Source organism: Daucus carota, chromosome 4, assembly GCF_001625215.2.
Source record: "Daucus carota subsp. sativus chromosome 4, DH1 v3.0, whole genome shotgun sequence".
Lineage (NCBI taxonomy): Eukaryota > Viridiplantae > Streptophyta > Magnoliopsida > Apiales > Apiaceae > Daucus > Daucus carota.
The window spans coordinates 9839254-9857937 of record NC_030384.2 but is presented as its reverse complement, the minus strand read 5'-3'; the positions used below and the strand labels follow the sequence as shown (position 1 = coordinate 9857937).

Genomic DNA, 18684 nt, shown 5'->3' with positions numbered 1-18684 from the left:
AGGACCATCAATCCTATAAAAGAAAGTGTACAGAAGCTGGTCACTGCAAATGAATCTCTGGACCAGAGGATGACCTTGATTGAATCAAATCAAGAAAAGATGTCAAAGCAGCTGGAAGCTATCCAAACATCACTTTCTCTGATCACATCAATTCTGATTCCTGATGAGGATGATGCCAAAAAGGGGGAGAGAGTAGCTCAAGTCAAATGCAAGTCTACTACTCAAACTCTGAAAAGGAAGAAAAAGGATGATGATGATGATGCTGATGATTTTACAAAGCACAAGAGATTTCAGGCAGGAACTGGTGGAAGAATTTCAAACTCTGACAGTTCAAAACCTAAGCAAAGTTCAAAGTCTGTTCCAGTCCCAACACACAATGTCACATCTGGGTCAAAGCAGAGACCAGTGGCTGGATCAGATCAACCAATGACTGATGAAGAACTTGCTAAGTTAATTTTTGAACAAGAAAATCCAGAAGCCAATTTGGACTTGGAGTTGATTGCTGCAGAAGAAGAAGAACTAAAGAAAGAACATGCTGAAGCAATAAAGTCAGGAAAAATCCAAAAGCCTGCAAAATCAACTGCCAGACCAAAGGAAAAAGGGATACTGATCAAAGAAGCTACTGTTGCTGATCAGAGTTTACCAGTCAAAAAGGTATTCTCTGAAGATGAATATACAACTAAAGGAAAAAGCAAAGTAGATGAAAATCTGGAGAAAGGCTGGGATAAGAAGAAGTTTACAACCTCTGACACAGCTCAAGTTGTACAGGAAAAGAAATCAGAAGCTGCAATCTCTGACAAAGCTCATGTTGCAGAATCACAACAAGGAAAATTGACCTCTGACACAGCTCAAGTCAATAAGGAAGCAAAGAAAGACACAGTCTCTGACAAAGCTCAAGCTGTGTTCAAACCAACAACTACTCCACTGGCTGGATTTGCAAAGCCTACTTTGATGACTGAGATAAGTTTTGAAAAAGGCTCAATTCAACCATTTTCTCATCAAAAGGCAGGAAGAGATAAAGGAGGGCTGGGATCAAAATATGAAAAATTTGATCAGAGTATAGGATCAAGACCAGATGACCCCTCATCTCTCTGTGCTCCTAAGACTGGAGTATTGCAAGATAAAATGGACAAACTTGATTCAGTCCAGTTGGTGAAGAATGACAGGGGAAATAATATTCTTATCTACTTCATGTCTGATGGAACAGTGTTTAGAGTACTTGAAGCAGATCTCTATGCTAAACACTGGGAGGAATTGAGATATGTATCACACATATTTCAAGTGAGAAACAAGTCAGGACAACACATCTCCAACCTGCTAAAAGATCAAATCAGAAGGAAGATGGGGATTACAGGAAACAAAAATGCTGGACCTTTCATTCCCAAATATCTCAATCATAAAGGACAGTTGGTGGAGATGAAGAAAAATTCAGCAAAGATAGTGACAATAGCTGGAATCAGAACTCTTGCATTCAATGAAGAGTCTGATAAAGCTTACAATATAAGGCTGGATAGAGACTTGAAGAAGAACAAGATCTATGATCTCAGAGCTGCAATTTATCAAACTGGAGTTTCAGATCCAGAATTGAGAGAGATCAAGAGACAAATGATTACAGTGCTTGATGATGCTGAAAAAGAACTTCTCAGAGAGTATCTAAAGACAGCAAATGGTGTCTATGCAGCTAAGGAGTAAAGTATCTGTAAGTGTTAAAAGTTTTCTGTTATAATTAGTTAAACTCTGTTGCATTTGACTTAAATGTTTTGACATCATCAATTATCTGTTAACTTGCACATAATTAATGTATGCACAAGTTGGGGGAGATTGTTAGATATAATTGATGATTACTGCTAATGTTCTTAAAGTTTGTTTTAGAACAGGAATCATCAGAGTTTAAGCTAGAAGCTGATCAGAGTTAAGTAAAGTCTGACAGAGTTTAGTAAAGTCTGACAGAGTTTGATAAAGTCTGATCAGAGTTTACATAGTCAAGACTCGACAGAGTTTACACGTGGAAAGAGCTCAGAAGCGGATATACTTCAAGGAAGGATAGATGCTGAGGAGTGATTTGCTGACTATGGAAACTAAACAGAAAACTGGAGCAATCTTTGATTGATAGATTTATTAGCTGATTTATAGGATATCAAATCAGAGATTGATTTTGTAACTGTGTCTATATAAACACAGATTAGGGTTACTCTATATGAGTTGAGTTATCGAGTACATTGTTAAGAACCCTAGCAGCTCTTGGTGATAGAATATAAATCACTGAGAGAGTTTTTGTAACTATTAAAGCTTTGTGAATATAAGAGTTTACTGCTTTCGATCTCTTATATTGTCTTACTGTGTTACAGATTGTGATCACTATATCATTCTATATAGTGAAAATATAGGACCTAACACATATCAAAAATATCAACAGCTTGAGGCCATTCCATCAATTTAAGCCAAAACGAAGGCTTCCAAGCGGATATAAAATCCACTTATCACACCCCCAAACTTAAACCGATGCTTGTCCTCAAGCATAGACACACAAACAAATACTACTAATGCAATGCATGCATGCAACTAAATGCCTACATCTAATCAAATCATGAAGTGTAATCCGTGTTAACATATAATCCTCAGAATATGCAACATTCTCGGCATTCATCTCTCTCACATATTAGCCATGTACTCTTCCACTACAAGTGTGAAGTGCGTCGTGTGTGCTCGCATGCTCTCTAGTGAAACAAAACAAAGACTATCAAACTTCAACAGAGTCCTCGATATGAGCCGTTAATCAGAATAAGGTTTAAACACTTCTTTACTAAAGAGTCAACTACAATTTAGGGTCACCAAAAGAATTCTATGCCTCTCCTATTTTTCTATTTTTTTTCTTTTTTTTTTCTCTACTAAGTCTAAGGTTGGGACGCTTCTCAGTGTAAGTGAGTCACGACCGCCATTCGACTTCGCTTATTCTCTTTTTTTTTCTGTTTTTTTTTTTTTGTTTGTTTATCAAGTAATTCTCCAGTAATCAAGGGTTGTGAAAAGTCACCAAGAATTTGCTTATTCTAATACATTTGCACTTAATACCAGCACAAGTACATGGATCGTCCCTTTCACATGACATTGCATTCTACCCATTGATCTCAAAGGAGTACTGATAAATTTTTATTCTTTTTTTCTTTTTTTTTTTTTTTAGAAAGGCATATTCATCCCTTAACTCCCCCAAACTTAAGATTTACAAACTCTAAGTTCAAAACGGGAATACTCCAAACTCTACGCCCGACTCAACGCAAGGACTCAAGAAACAAGTTAGTCTAAGTCTTATCTCTAGAGCATAAGTGTAATTACAATTTCCACACAAGTCGTTTCCAATTACAAGGCATCACATATAATCAAGATTACTAGCCAAGAACTTATGCACATAAACTCATCATAGGACATCAACTTGGAAAACAACTTCAAGATTCATGCAAATGCAACTATATGAAACTACTAACACATACTAACACAAGCATATATATATAAACAAAACTAACTAATATGTAACAATATGAAAGAATATGCTAAATTATATGCAACATGCAACCTATATGAACACACACATCACTAGTAGTCCTTAGATTAGCACCCCCAAACTTAAAATATTCAATGTCCTCATTGAAGGTGATAAAAAGGATCGAATGTACCTAGAAGGAGCCCGAACCATCACTCTCCTCACCCTCATCAGGTGAAGAGTCAGCTGGAGGATAAACCATAGCAGCACCGAACACAGGCCACTCCACGTCTACGCCCGTAGCACGAAAAGCAGTCCCCAACGCCTGTGTCAAATCCCTCGCAAACCGACTATGCATATCGTGCATCATATCCATCCGCCTAGTGAGCCTCCTGTACTGAGAATCACTGAACCCACTGCCTCCAATCTCCGAGTGCTCTACTGTATGAGAAGGCCCAGCTCTAGCTCGATCTGTTGCAGCCTGAGCTCGATCCGGCGACGCTGGAGGTGGTGCCCTAGCACGTCCCCCCCTGGAATCTCTATAACCCATCCCCATAGGGTGGGGTATGCCACCATCCCACTCGGGTAATCGCTCAATAATAGCATGATCAATAGGAGCACTCGGCATCTGCAACTGCTCCTCAGCCGACCAACTCACACCCACCGCCACACACAACCTAGTCACTATTGTGGCATGAGGAATGGCCACACCAGTTCGACTCCTCAGAAATCTCATAATGTTCTGATGGATAACATAAGCAACATCCACATACTCTCCACTCAGAATGCCGTACAACAATATAGCACGGTCAACAGTGACGTCGTGTGGGTGACCCGAGGGCATGATACTAGAACAAATAAACAGGTTCCAAGCTCGGGCATACCTGTTCATAGCAGATGTAGGGAACGAGACGCGCACATTAGTGGTTGGGTTGCGCTTCCACACCGTACCCGGAACACACAATTCATTGACAATCTTATCCAAGTCCACGTTCCTCTTATCTTTGCGCACCCAATCCTCCTCCGTTTCTTGCATCTCTTGTCCCCCAATGAGCTTTTGGATGGCTTCCAAAGTGTAATCCACGGTCAAACCCCGCACAATTGAAACCCCATTCTTATCCATTCGAGCATTAGCATAAAATTCTCGGACAATGCTCAATGGTACCGCTTCCGGTGCCTTACACAACAACTCCCACCCCCGAGCTTGAATCATCAACATCAACCCACCATCCCCCGATGAAGGCAAAAAACCCCTTTCTTTAGTAATGGACTTACCCATAAGCCGAATAAACTCTTCTTGCGCTTCCGGGCTTGTAAACTTGTTAACCGAAGAACCCGTTGCTTGTGCTTGCAAACTACTACCCCCGGATCTCCTAGCTCTTTTAGGTGCCATGGATTTGAGGATGTATGTGATGATAGGTTGTAGTGGAGAGATTTAGTGAAAAGAGATGAGATTTGGTGGAGATGGGTGTGTGTATAGTTGTATGTATATGTATGTATAGTTGGGGTTGGAGAAGATGAAGTGGGTTTGTGTTTGGGAGGAATTTGGGTGTTGAATTAGGGCTTGAAAAGGAGTTTAAAGGGCTGGGAAATAAGGGGAAGGAGCTGGGTTTGAACAAAAAACGAGCAAAAGAAAAGAAGAAAAAAAAAAATTTTTTTTTTTATAAAACCCGGAACAGCTACTGCCTACTCGCGCGGGCGCCCCGGCCTGGCGCGGCTGCCCCGCTCGCGCGGGCGCGCCAGCCGTGGCGCGGGGGCCGCGGAGTGGCAGTGGCCTTCTGTGATTTTCGCGCGGGTGCCCCGTCCCGGCGCGGCTGCCCCGCTCGCGCGGGCGCGCCGGCCGTGGCGCGGGGGCCCCGGCGTGGCAGTGGGTTTTCGAGATTTTTTTTTTTTTTTTTTTCGAACAGAAGAAAAACAAGGATTGCTTGAAAAAGCGTGGGTTGCCTCCCACGAAGCGCTTGTTTAACGTCCTTAGCTTGACGTGAAACTCCAAGAATTAGACAATAGAGAGGATGGTGCTTACCGACTCGCGATTCACCGGTCCTCCGAAATATGGCTTCACTCTTTGTCCATTCACTTTAAATGATTCCTCCGGTGTTGTTTCATAAATTTCTATAGCACCATGTGAAAACACCTTCTTTACTGTGAAAGGACCTGACCATCTAGATTTTAACTTCCCAGGAAATAGTCTGAGGCGAGAATTAAAAAGCAACACTTGTTGGCCAATGAAAAACTCCTTTTGCACCAACTTTCTATCATGCCATCTCTTGACCTTTTCCTTGTAGAGCTTGTTGTTCTCATACGCCTGAAGCCTAAACTCGTCGAGTTCATTAATCTGAAGCATTCTCTTTTCACCAACAGCTGTCATATCAAAGTTTAATTTCTTCAAAGCCCAATATGCTTTATGCTCTAACTCTGCAGGCAGATGACATGCTTTTCCATAAACCAACTGAAAAGGTGACATCCCCAATGGAGTCTTATAAGCCGTTCTATAGGCCCAGACGGCCTCATCCAGCTTCAACGCCCAATCTTTCCTTGAAGGACTCACAACTTTCTCTAGGATTCGCTTGATTTCCCGATTAGATACCTCAGCTTGCCCATTTGTTTGAGGATGATAAGCAGTGGCAATTCTATGATTGATACCAAACCGTTCCATAAGTGTTGTGAACTTTCGATTGCAAAAGTGTGAGCCTTCATCACTGATTATAACTCGGGGAGTACCAAAGCGAGTGAAAATGTTCTTCTGAAGAAAACTGATGACTACCGCAGCTGTGTTGGTTGGTAAAGCCTTGACTTCAACCCATTTAGACACGTAATCCACAGCAAGAAGAATGTAGAGATTATTGCAAGATGAGATAAAGGGTCCCATGAAGTCAATACCCCACACATCAAAGATTTCAACCTCAAGGAGTACATTGAGAGGCATTTCGTCCCTTCTAGAGATATTACCAACCCTTTGGCAACGATCACACTTCAACACAAACTGATGAGCGTCCTTAAAAAGAGTAGGCCAAAAGAACCCCGCCTGCAGAATACGAGCAGCTGTCTTCTGTCCTCCATAGTGTCCCCCATAAGTTGAGTCGTGGTAAGCTTGCAAAATTCCTTCAATCTCACTGTATGGAATGCACCTTCTGATAATCTGATCTGAACCTTGTCGAAACAAGAATGGCTCATCCCAACGATACCACTTCGCCTCATGAAGAAACTTTTTCCTTTGAGCATACGACAAATCGGGAGGAATGACATTACTCACCAGATAATTCACTATATCCGCAAACCATGGCTCTTCTTCTTGGACCCCAAATAATTGTTCATCAGGAAACGACTCATTAATTAACGTGGTGTCTTTGGATGCTCGTGCTTCATCTTCCAACCGAGAGAGATGATCAGCCACCTGATTTTCAGTGCCCTTTCTATCCTTGATCTCCAACTCGAATTCCTGAAGTAAAAGAACCCAACGAATCAAACGAGGCTTCGAATCTTTCTTCGACACTAAATACCGAATGGCAGCATGATCAGTGTAAACCAACACCTTCGTCCCAAGCAAATAAGACCTGAATTTCTCGAATCCATAAACAATAGCCAGCAGCTCCTTTTCGGTGGTAGTGTAATTTAGATGAGCCCCATTGAGAGTCTTACTAGCATAGTAAATCACATGAAAGATGTTATTCTTTCTCTGACCAAGCACAGCTCCCACCGCATAGTCACTAGCATCACACATCATCTCGAAAGGCTCATTCCAATCAGGTGCAGTGATAACAGGTGCTGTGGTTAATTTCTTCTTGAGAGTTTCGAACGCAGCCAAGCACTCTCCATCGAATTTGAAAGGCACATCCTTCTCTAACAAGTTGCATAAGGGTTTGGTGATTTTAGAGAAATCCTTGATAAACCGTCGATAGAAACCCGCGTGACCAAGAAAACTCCGAATCCCCTTTACTGAGATTGGTGGAGGAAGATTTTCAATTGTCTCCACCTTAGCTTTATCCACCTCAAGACCCTTGTTCGAAACTTTATGCCCAAGGATTATGCCTTCTTGAACCATGAAGTGGCATTTTTCCCAATTAAGAACGAGATTAGTTTCCACACATCTTTTTAGCACCATCGTCAAGTTGCTCAAGCATTCATCATAAGAAGTACCGAACACAGAAAAGTCATCCATGAACACCTCAACATTGGTACCAATCATCTCGGAGAAAATAGCCATCATGCATCTCTGAAAAGTTGCTGGTGCACCACAAAGTCCAAAAGAAAGACGACGGAAAGCAAATGTGCCAAAAGGGCAAGTGAAAGTGGTCTTCTCCTGATCCTCTGGTGCGATACAAATCTGATTGTACCCTGAATACCCATCAAGAAGACAATAGTACTCGTGACCGGCCAACCTATCAAGCATCTGATCAATGAAAGGTAATGGAAAGTGATCTTTTCTGGTGGCTTTATTGAGTTTTCGATAATCCATGCATATTCTCCATCCTGTGACTGTTCGAGTTGGAATGAGATCATTCTTCTCATTAGCTACCACGGTCATGCCTCCTTTCTTAGGCACACATTGAACAGGGCTCACCCAAGAACTATCCGAGATTGGATAAATAATGCCGGCATCAAGCCACTTAAGAATCTCCTTCTTCACCACTTCTTTCATGATTGGATTGAGTCTTCTTTGATGTTCAACAGTGGGTCTACTACCCTCCTCGATCAGAATTTTATGTTGACAATAAGAAGGGCTGATTCCCTTGATATCTGCAATAGTCCATCCAATGGCTGATTTGAACTCCCTAAGAATTCTCAAAAGCTTTTCTTCCTTGATACCTGAAAGGTTAGATGCAATAATTACAGGTAATGTAGAAGCTTCGCCAAGAAAGGCATACCTTAGGTGTTCGGGAAGTTGCTTAAGCTCCAGTTTAGGAGCTTCAACAATAGAGGGTTTCAGCCGTTCATGAGAATCTTTCAATTCCGATAACCCAAGAGATTCAATTGGAGGATCCAACCGTCTTCTCCAAGGAGAAGCATTCAAGTATTGAAGGTGTTCTTCTTCCTCCTCACCACCGAATTCTGAGTCACCGGATATAACCCTTTCCAAGACGTCAGTTTTCAGCCTGTTATCAATTTCCGAATGGGCTGCAGCTTCGAGCATATCCACTTTAAAGCATTCCTCCTCATCTGATGGAAGTTTAATGGCATTGAACACATTGAAAGTAACCATCTGATCTTGAACTCTCATTGTGAGTTCACCCTTTTGAACATCAATCAAAGTCCGCCCCGTCGCAAAGAATGGTCTCCCCAAGATGATGGGAATCTTCTTATCTTCCTCAAAATCGAGAATGACAAAATCAGCAGGGAAGATCAGCTTATCTACCTTTACCAACACATCTTCAACTATCCCCCTTGGGTATGTAATCGAACGATCAGCCAGTTGCAAAGACATATTAGTAGGTTTCAGCTCCGGAAGACCAAGTTGCAAGAAAATAGACAAGGGCATCAGATTTATGCTAGCTCCCAAATCACACAAGCACTTGTCGAACGACAATTGCCCAATAGTACACGGGATTGTGAAACTTCCCGGATCTTTCAGTTTCGGGGGCAATTTCTGTTGCAACACAGCACTACACTCCTCGGTCAAAGCCACAGTCTCCAATTCCTCAAGTTTAAGTTTTCGAGATAGAATACCTTTCATGAATTTAGCATAACTCGGCATTTGTTCTAGAGCCTCCGCAAAAGGTATGTTGATTTGTAATTTCTTGAAGACCTCTAGAAATTTGGCGAATTGTTTGTCGAGCTTATGCTTTTGCAGTCTCTTCGGAAAAGGTGGAGGTGGATATACTTGCTTGACCCCAGTATCAGTTTTCGGGCTAGACTTTTCGGTTGATTCCTTGCTTGCTTCCTCGTTGACCTTATTCTTGTCAGCCTCAACAACAGTTTTTCCACTATCAGACTCAGATGAGAGCACGGGTGTTTCAACCTGTTGATCACTCTCTTCCTTGTTTCGCTCTGTTGCTGATTCTTTATCCTTCGTAACCTTTCCGGACCTCAAGGTGACAGCCTGTACCTGTTCCTTCACTTCCTTCTTGCCCGGATTGGCCTCAGTATCACTAGGAAGAGTTCCTTGTGGTCTATTAATCAACGCATTAGTAATTTGCCCAATCTGATTCTCCAAAGTCTTGATTGACACCGATTGGCTTTTCACCATTAATCTTAATTCTTCCAATTCTGATCTTTCATTGGAAGACTGTCCAGCCACCCCATGATTTTGTTGCTGGAATCCGGGTGGATGGAATTGCTGTCTCGGTGCAAACTGTTGTTGAAAACCAGAAGGGTTAAAAGGTCTAGATCCTTGCTGCTGAAACTGTTGCTGTTGTTGTGGCATGTAATTCTGATTATTGCTCCAGCTGAAATTCGGATGATTCCGATTATTAGGATGATAAGTGGCCGGAGCTGGCTGTTGCGACCTCTGAAAGTTGCTCACAAACTGAGCGGATTCGCTCGATATAGCACACTGATCCGAAGAATGTGCTCCAGCACAGAGCTCACAGACTGAAGGTGGTTGCTGATTTCCTAGATTTGCCAAAGAATCCACCTTCATAGTAAGAGCCTTAAGCTGAGCAGCTATGGCTGTAGTAGCATCAACATCTAGAATTCCTGCTGCCTTGCCCTGATGAAGACGCTGAGTAGGATTCTGATATTCATTGGCAGCCATCATCTCGATCAACTCATAAGCCTCATCATAGCTCTTAGCCCATAGAGCTCCGCCTGATGCAGCATCGAGCATTGGCCTCGATTGAGGACCCAACCCATTATAAAAGCAATTAATAACCATCCAATCAGGCATCCCATGGTGTGGGCACTTCCGAAGCATCTCCTTGTAGCGTTCCCACGCTTCACATAAAGTTTCACCAGACAACTGAGAGAATTGAGTGATAGCATTCCTGATTGCAGCGGTTTTAGCCATAGGGAAGAACTTAGTAAGAAATTTCTGAGCCAGATCCTCCCATGTCGTAATAGATCCTGCAGGAAGAGAATGCAACCATCCTTTAGCTTTATCCCTCAGAGAAAATGGGAACAACCTCAATCTGATGGCATCGTCCGTAACACCATTGAACTTGAAAGTGTCGCAGATCTCAATGAAGTCCCGAATATGAGTATTAGGATCCTCAGTCGGAGAACCCCCAAACTGCACTGAGTTCTGTACCATCTGAATAGTGCTCGGTTTGATCTCGAAAGTGTTGGCCTGAATTGCTGGCCTGACAATGCTCGATTGAATGTCATCGATTTTAGGCTCAGAGAAAGCCTTCAGAGCCTTAGGAATATTCACAGCTGGTGGTTGATCAACCATCGTATCAATCTCTATCGTTTCTTCCTTAATTAATGCTTCCTTACGAGCCTGAGAACGTGTTCGCATACACGTCACTCAAGTACCTGAAACACACACAACGAACTAAAGTGAGAAAAGAATCCAAGTCACTGAACTTTAACGACCACTAATGACAAGCACATAAACTAAAATAAAACACCGAGTCCCCGGCAGCGGCGCCAAAAACTTGTTCGCACAAAATCACGCAAGTGTACGTGGTCACAAGTAATATAGAATATTATTCAAGTTCGTACCCACAGAGACTGGTGTATTCAGAAATATGCACTTATGCACCAATGTATGATTATTATTCAATGCTTGGACAAGTATCAAATTGGGTTTTGGTTTTCTACTTAACTAATCCTATTTGAATTATGAAACTAAGACTTATCAACTAAGAGAATACGATTTACTAATGAGAATAAAACATGGGATTCTAGCTTCATTAACAACTTCATTCAGAGTTCTACCTTATTCGATTGTAATGGTTGATAACTAATCAGATAACACGAGACTGATACACGCTAACTGTCGTTATACGTGCACCATACTGCTACACATCCACAATTAAGATAGAAGGTAAACAGACACCAATTATGCTTAGACCCTATATGTCTATAGAATTTGAAAACATAACGGTTGAAGAGCAAGTTATCTATCAAGATTACATAGGGCGATGCAAGATGGGTAAAATCACATCACAAGTCATGTTATCGAACACGAAACCTATGCTCGCATGGCAAGTTCTAAATCAATATATTCACTGTCGCTTCAATAAAGATTAACAAGCAATCTTAGATGTTAGCTACGCATCCAAGACGAATAAGCACAACCAATACGAGGAAATCAAACCATCACATATGAACAAGGCAAATTAACTACTGAAATTCATCGATAAATCCGCTAAAATCCCATGACAATGATTAGTTCATAATCGAACTTCTCATCATCATGGGTTCGAATGTAAACATGGTACTGAATAGGGAAAACAATATCAAAGTACTAGAACAAGAGTTAAGAAACAAATCCGAAACGAGCATCCAAAAGTATCGCCTACTTCGAAGAATTACAAAGATGAAATTATGAACTAGATCTTCTCCGTAGCCGTCACGTGCTCCTTAGAATGTTTCTAGGTTATTTTTTAAGTTCCCCCAGTCCTCCTTTAAGTTTCCCAGCAAACGGGCCTTTAAACGGATCAAAAACGGGCAAATCGGGCCAAAATTCCCGCTCAGGTCGTGGGGCGGCCGCGCCAGAGTTGGGGCGGGCGCGCCAACGGGGCGGCCGCGCCAAATCAGCAGCCCTGACACCCAACCTTGTCACGTCCATAACTTTCTCCTCGTGCATCTGATTGCTTCGCCGTTTTTTTTCAATTAAAGCTATGATTCCCCTCTTCGTTCTCCTTCCAAGAAACCTACACAATACCACACTAAAACATATCAAAAATATCAACAGCTTGAGGCCATTCCATCAATTTAAGCCAAAACGAAGGCTTCCAAGTGGATATAAAATCCACTTATCAGCCGCAGCCTAAGTACTCTACTCGGGAGTTGTTTGACAACTTCCAGGCCTATCAGCTTGTAAGTTAATCTCCCATTTCATTTGTATTCAAGTTTGTACTTTTATCTCCCTACACAGATGAAGCTTTGTCACTTTTTTGATTGCATTTCATAAAACTATATGCAGATCCAGAAGGGTCTGGAATGCCTGCAGAGGATGGACTCTACCATACCGCCAGAGTATCATGACGATTTCAGCAGGATTGCTCCTATATTTATTGAGCCGTACTGCCGATTCATGCAGACGGTTAGAGGCCCGGCATATACGCCCCCGGCGTTGGAGCATGTCCATCTCTCTCCTTCTGCGAAGAGGCCGTTAGTTGCAGACAGCTTCTCACACAATGTCGTTGATATGACACAGCCGCCTCAGCATATTTCTGCAGACCTTATAGAGCCTTCTTCTTCGAGGCCGAAGAAGATGACTGTTCGCCGCCCCGCGGAACAGAAATGGCTGATTAGCAAAAGGCTGACAAAGGAGAAGATGGATACTATCCGGAGAGACTGGGGATGGGGGAAGGGTATGACAGTGGGTCTCGAGGGTGGTATAAGACATGATCTTATGTTCACACTTGCCCCTATTTCAATACAGAGTCTGGCCCCCGGTGGATGGTTAGATGATCTGATCATCTACACATACATGGTACAATTTCTGTTCATGTTGTCTTTGTATTTCTCTTTGTATAATTCTGTTTAATGTTGTACGTTCATTTATATTTCTCTTTGTATAATTCTGTTTAATTCTGTATATATGATAATTTGATGCAGTGGCTGTTACGTGATCGGGAGGAAGCAATTGCTGCAGAGGGCATCCACCCCAGGGAGCCTACGTACTACTTCATGGATCCCTTCTTCATCCCGTTGGCCATGGAATTGGACTACAAAAATATGACGGAGAGGGTGAAGCACTTTTATTTGAAGTGGGGAAGTTGTGGGGTTGGTCCACCAATCAACCAGGTGGATTACATATTTGTTCCCGCAAATGTCAATAACAATCACTGGATTCTCATGGTCTTTGCTGTGAAGAAGTGGGCTATCATGGTTCTCGATCCTTTCAACGATAAGGCTGAATATCCAGACGAAGAAGAAGAAATGGTACTAAATCCTTCACTCCTCTTCTACTAATATACATGATGGTTTTGTTTAGATGTTTGTTTTCATGTTTTTGTCGTTTGTAGGTCGGTGTACTTGGAGGGATGCTTCGTTTTCTTGCCAAGGGTCAAAAGTTCCCGCAAGAGGATGTAAGTCTAAATATAAAGACAACCCTATCTGTTACATAGGGATGATAACTCAACAATAGAACAGGACAAGTAAATAACACTACGCCTGCACCGGAATCGGAAGATACGAAGACAAAGGTTGAAGAAGCCATCTACATTCTTGAAGGAATAAGTTCACTGGAAGAAGTTCATTAATATGTCCATGCCTCAGTGAAGAATAAAGATTGAAGTATTCAAAATTGTGGAAGCAATGAAGATGTTGTCCAAGTACTCGAAAGATTTCAGTGCAACCCCTGAAGCAAGATATTTCTATATATCTTGGTTGGTTATTTATAATCAACAAACTGAAGCATAAACTAACCCGGAACCGATTGATCAATGTTTGCTGACAAAGAAGGTACAATGTTTAACTTCAGTGTTAGTCGCTTGTGAACCAGACCAGTGCACTAAGCGTCAGCACGTACGGAGCTTTGCAAAGTATTTATCGATCGAAGAATTGATCCAGTCATATCAAGTCATTTGTTCCAAAGCCAAGCCAAGCCAAATGCTCTGCCTCTGCAAGCTATGCCAAAGCTTACTACTCAAATGCCATATGTCAAGCTTCCACAGAAAGCCATATCAGGAAGTGACATTTTTATGTGTGTGCACTTATATATTTGTATATGTACAAATATATTTATATATATGTATATATGTATATTTAATTAAATATAATATATATAATATATATGTATATATGTTTTTTATTAAACATATGTATATGTATATTTATATGTATGTATATTTAAATAAATATATATGTATATAGTATATGTATCTATAATTTACATAAGCAATTATATAATTAAGTGCATATATATGTATATTATATTATGTGCATAAATATATTTATATTTAGAGAGAGCTATATATATATCTTTATATATATATATATTTATATTAATATTTACACATAGTTATATGTATATTATATATATTTAAATATATGAGAATATATTTAAATATATGTGTATATATATATTACTATATGTTTATATAAATATTATATATATGTATATATTCATATATACTTTTCTTTATATATTTATGTTTATATTTATATTTATAAATAACTATATATATCTCTATATATATTTATATATATTTATATTTGTATTTACATATAATTATATATTATATATATTTGAATATATGAGAATATATTTAAATATATGTACATATATTATTATATGTTCATATAAATAATATATATATGTGTGTATATATTTATATATACTTTTATTTATTAATATAATCACAACATAATATATTATATTATATATTATATGCATGCATGAAGATGATGTCATGTGTCTAGGGCACTCTAGGGTTTGCATGTGCATGTAGGGTTTCACACAAGACATTACACTTGTGAATGATTTTTTTCTAAGTCATTTATACTGTGAACACACTGGAAGCATACATGGCGCAACATTTGACCTGGAAGAAGTCCAAGGAGTGATAACAGTGGGCAGTCACCACTGTTGGGGCGCAAGTTTGGTTAAGATAGTTTTATTCTAAGTAAAACTATCAGTACCTGATGGCGCAACAATTGACCACAAGTCAAGGCGCAGGTTGGTTAACTCTTAACCAGGAGAGAGAACAGGGAGAGTTGGTACACTCTAGCGCAAGTTCATGTTACTGGAAATATTTCTAAGTGTATACACACTCTTCACTCTGTTGGCACAACTACAGTCAAGCGCAAGTATTGACCAGGCGCAGCTTTGACTTCTCCAATGAGTATTGTAGTGGCGCAAATTCAAATACTTAGATTTATTTCTAAGTAAACTCTACTGTGGAAGTGGAACACTGGAGCACAAACTCTCTCCCCTGGCGCAAACTCAATATATATATATTTGTATATATTCTTGCGCCAACACAAGTTACTTGGCGCAAGTTTGTTATACATATATATACTTGTATATATATTGGCACAAGGTGACTAGTTGTTAACTAGGGTTAGTTAATGAGAAGCCTATAAATACTTGAGATGTGGGTTCATAATTTAAAAAAACACACTCTCCACCACCTTTATGGTGGAATGGCTTTGTGCCTTGCACACTACTACACACAAATAAATCATAGCTTAGTTTTGTAATATATATATATTTAGAAGCTAGGGTTTGTGAGTGTACGTAGTAGTAGCCATTGTAGCCAACCTTCGGGTTTGGATTTATAGCACCCTTCGAGGTATTTATCAATATACAGATATACCTTGGAAAATATTGTGTGTTGGTTTAATATTTTCATATCCTCAGAAACCGACCCAATAAATATCCGGAACACGAAACCATTACAGAACTGCAATTTGTTTATCCGCAAGATTCGAAAGAATTTTAAATTGTAGTGAGTATCGTATTCAACCCCCCCTTCTACGATACTTTGGACCTAACAATTGGTATCAGAGCAGGCTGATTGATATACAAATCAGGATCCTTATTGTACGTAAAATCATGAACCTAGCTTTTGATATTTGATTAGGGTAAATGTTCTTCCGGTTTGTGTTGCTGAATTTGTCCGTAGGCCTAAGCAAGGATTATCTGTCGGATACTGAACTTTGGACCGGGACTTATAAATTTATACTTTAAATTTTAAAAAGTTTATTTTATAAATTTGACTTAATTTATTTTAAACTTATTAATTGAGTTTATTATGAATTAATTAAATTTATCTTATAAACTTGATTAAATTTACTTTATAAACTTTACTAAATTCATTTAATAAATTTGCTTAAATTTATTTTAGACTTGTAAAGTTTACTCTTAGACTTTATCAAGTTTATCATAAATTTTTATAAATTTATTATTTAAATTTGTATAATTTATGATTTAAATTTAAGTTAAAATATAAAATATAAATTTAAGAGGATTTAACTGATTATGGATATAAGTTCAAGTTCAAGGGTTCAATTTAGTTTGTTCTGGAAGCTATGATTTAATTGGAGACGAGACACTTGAATATTTTCAAAAATTAAATTTATCTAATAAATTTTAATATATTTACTAAATGAATTTGAAATAAATTTATTCTAAACTTATTCAGTTTATTATGAATTTATTTGAATTTATTTTTTTTAAATATAATTAAATTTATTTTATAGATTTAACTAAGTTTATTTTATACTTTATTTTCTTTCATCTTTTAAAACTTATTTTTAAATTAATATTCTTTATAATTTAAACTTAGTTTAAATAATCAAGTGTCCCGTAACCTTTTTAATTATTCTACTCCAAGACAAATCAGATTGACATTTAGTTGAGACAGATCAGGCTGACAGATTACAAGACAAACACCGGGCTTTCAAATACCAGATTCTCAGAACCGGTAATAAAAGTACATTGATGACCCAATCCAATTGATTACTCAAAGGATTATTAGAAGCAGTTTTCTATGTTCGACAAAGATGATTGTGATTCGAAGAAGATTCTATTGAAGACTAATTTGGTACTACTAACAGTGGATTTTGAAGAAGATACTTCAGGCCTTGATCTGAGTAATTACTCCGACTTGATTATTAGATCACCAGATCAGGATGGGAATTTGCTACATCTGCAATGAAGCATCTTTCCAGGGCTCGGAATGTCAACTTTGAATGGCACTACTGGTAGTAGGAAAAGAGAAGTTTTTATGGACGAATCTTCAAGGGATTTCAATCTAACTCAGTTATTCAGGGATATACAATTACACATTGAATTGTACCAATGCTAAATTTATCTGGAATCAGTTGAGATCAAAGACAGAGAACTGTGGAGGTTTAAGGATATAATTATCGAGTTACTACCGCATCAAATCAGTTTCGTGCATTTATGTCAAAACCTTAGGATTGAACAGAAGAGTTTGTAACTGCTGAATTTGAGGAAGCTCAAGTCGACGAAAGTTAACATTTTTGAAGAATGTGAGGACAGAACTTCAAGGATTAGCATAACACTGTCTGAGAGGTTTAGTCATGTCAGATTCAGATGGAATCCATTGGTTTCAAGTGGAGACTCTTCGGGGTTTAGTTCGACAGGTTGTTTGAAAACTGAGTTGGTAAGTACACACAATATTGATTGGTATCTTTAGCAAAGAATGGTTGCTATATATATTGAAGCCTCGACAAACAAGGATGATAAGGCTTGTCTGAAATTCAAGTGGATGTTTTGAAAGAAACATCACGACAAGTTCTTATGCTATTTTAGGAAAGGTGTGAGCTGGATCAGTTGCTGATGAGAAGGATGATTATGGTTATCTGGCTATCCCAGCATTCTCTGAAGATGACTCACCTCGCACTTCTCAGGTATGAATTCTTTCTAACTATGCAATACTTATTTCTTTATATTCAAAGCATGTTATAAATCTCTGAGTAGAATTATTTAACACACAAGCACAAGCATGATAGCATCACATTAGATAATGTTAAACTAGTATGCTAGATGACTATTCTGGTAACTAGGATTGATGATAATCTTGTGCATGTGTCTTTAGCAGATTCTTAACATGTGTATGAATATTTAGGATTTGATTATTTGAAATGGTGAGATTAGAAGCTTTCCTTTGGAAAACAACTCTTAGTTTTAGGGGTTATGATCCTAGCATGTATAACTTTGTTAAAACACTTACTTTCAGATTCCCTAGTACAATTAGATTTGCTTATTTATCTGAATTGTTTGTTAAGGAATTTATTTATTCTATGATGGAATGTCTACCTTGTGTCAGTAGAAATTGTAGAACTTCATGTTAGATCTAAAACTGACTTAGGTAATAGAGATAGTATAATGCCATATAACAACAGATTGGAATCAGATCCTTATGCTCTTAGAAGATTATTGAATATATGTAATTCTACTTTATACCTGTTGCACTTGTGTTAATTGGTTTAAGTAGAGAGTACTGAATCTTCTGAATTGCATAACTGCATGTCTTGCTCTTGTCTTATCTTTGATTGTTTGCCATGTGTATTCAACATCATGTCTGCTTATTTTCATGTCATGAATGCATTTCTTTGTACTTGCATTGAATTTAGAAAAGCATGTTTGAGAATCACATTAGGGCAATGTCTAGATAAGAATTAGC

General features: G+C 39.0%; 1 non-coding gene across 1 annotated transcript; it reads left to right on the top strand.

Annotated features, from left to right (window-relative positions):
* Positions 1 to 10296: 10296 nt before the first annotated feature.
* On the top strand, positions 10297 to 10403 carry LOC135152527 (small nucleolar RNA R71). Its single transcript, XR_010291702.1, has one exon. It is a non-coding gene; the product is annotated as a small nucleolar RNA R71 (small nucleolar RNA).
* Positions 10404 to 18684: the final 8281 nt, after the last annotated feature.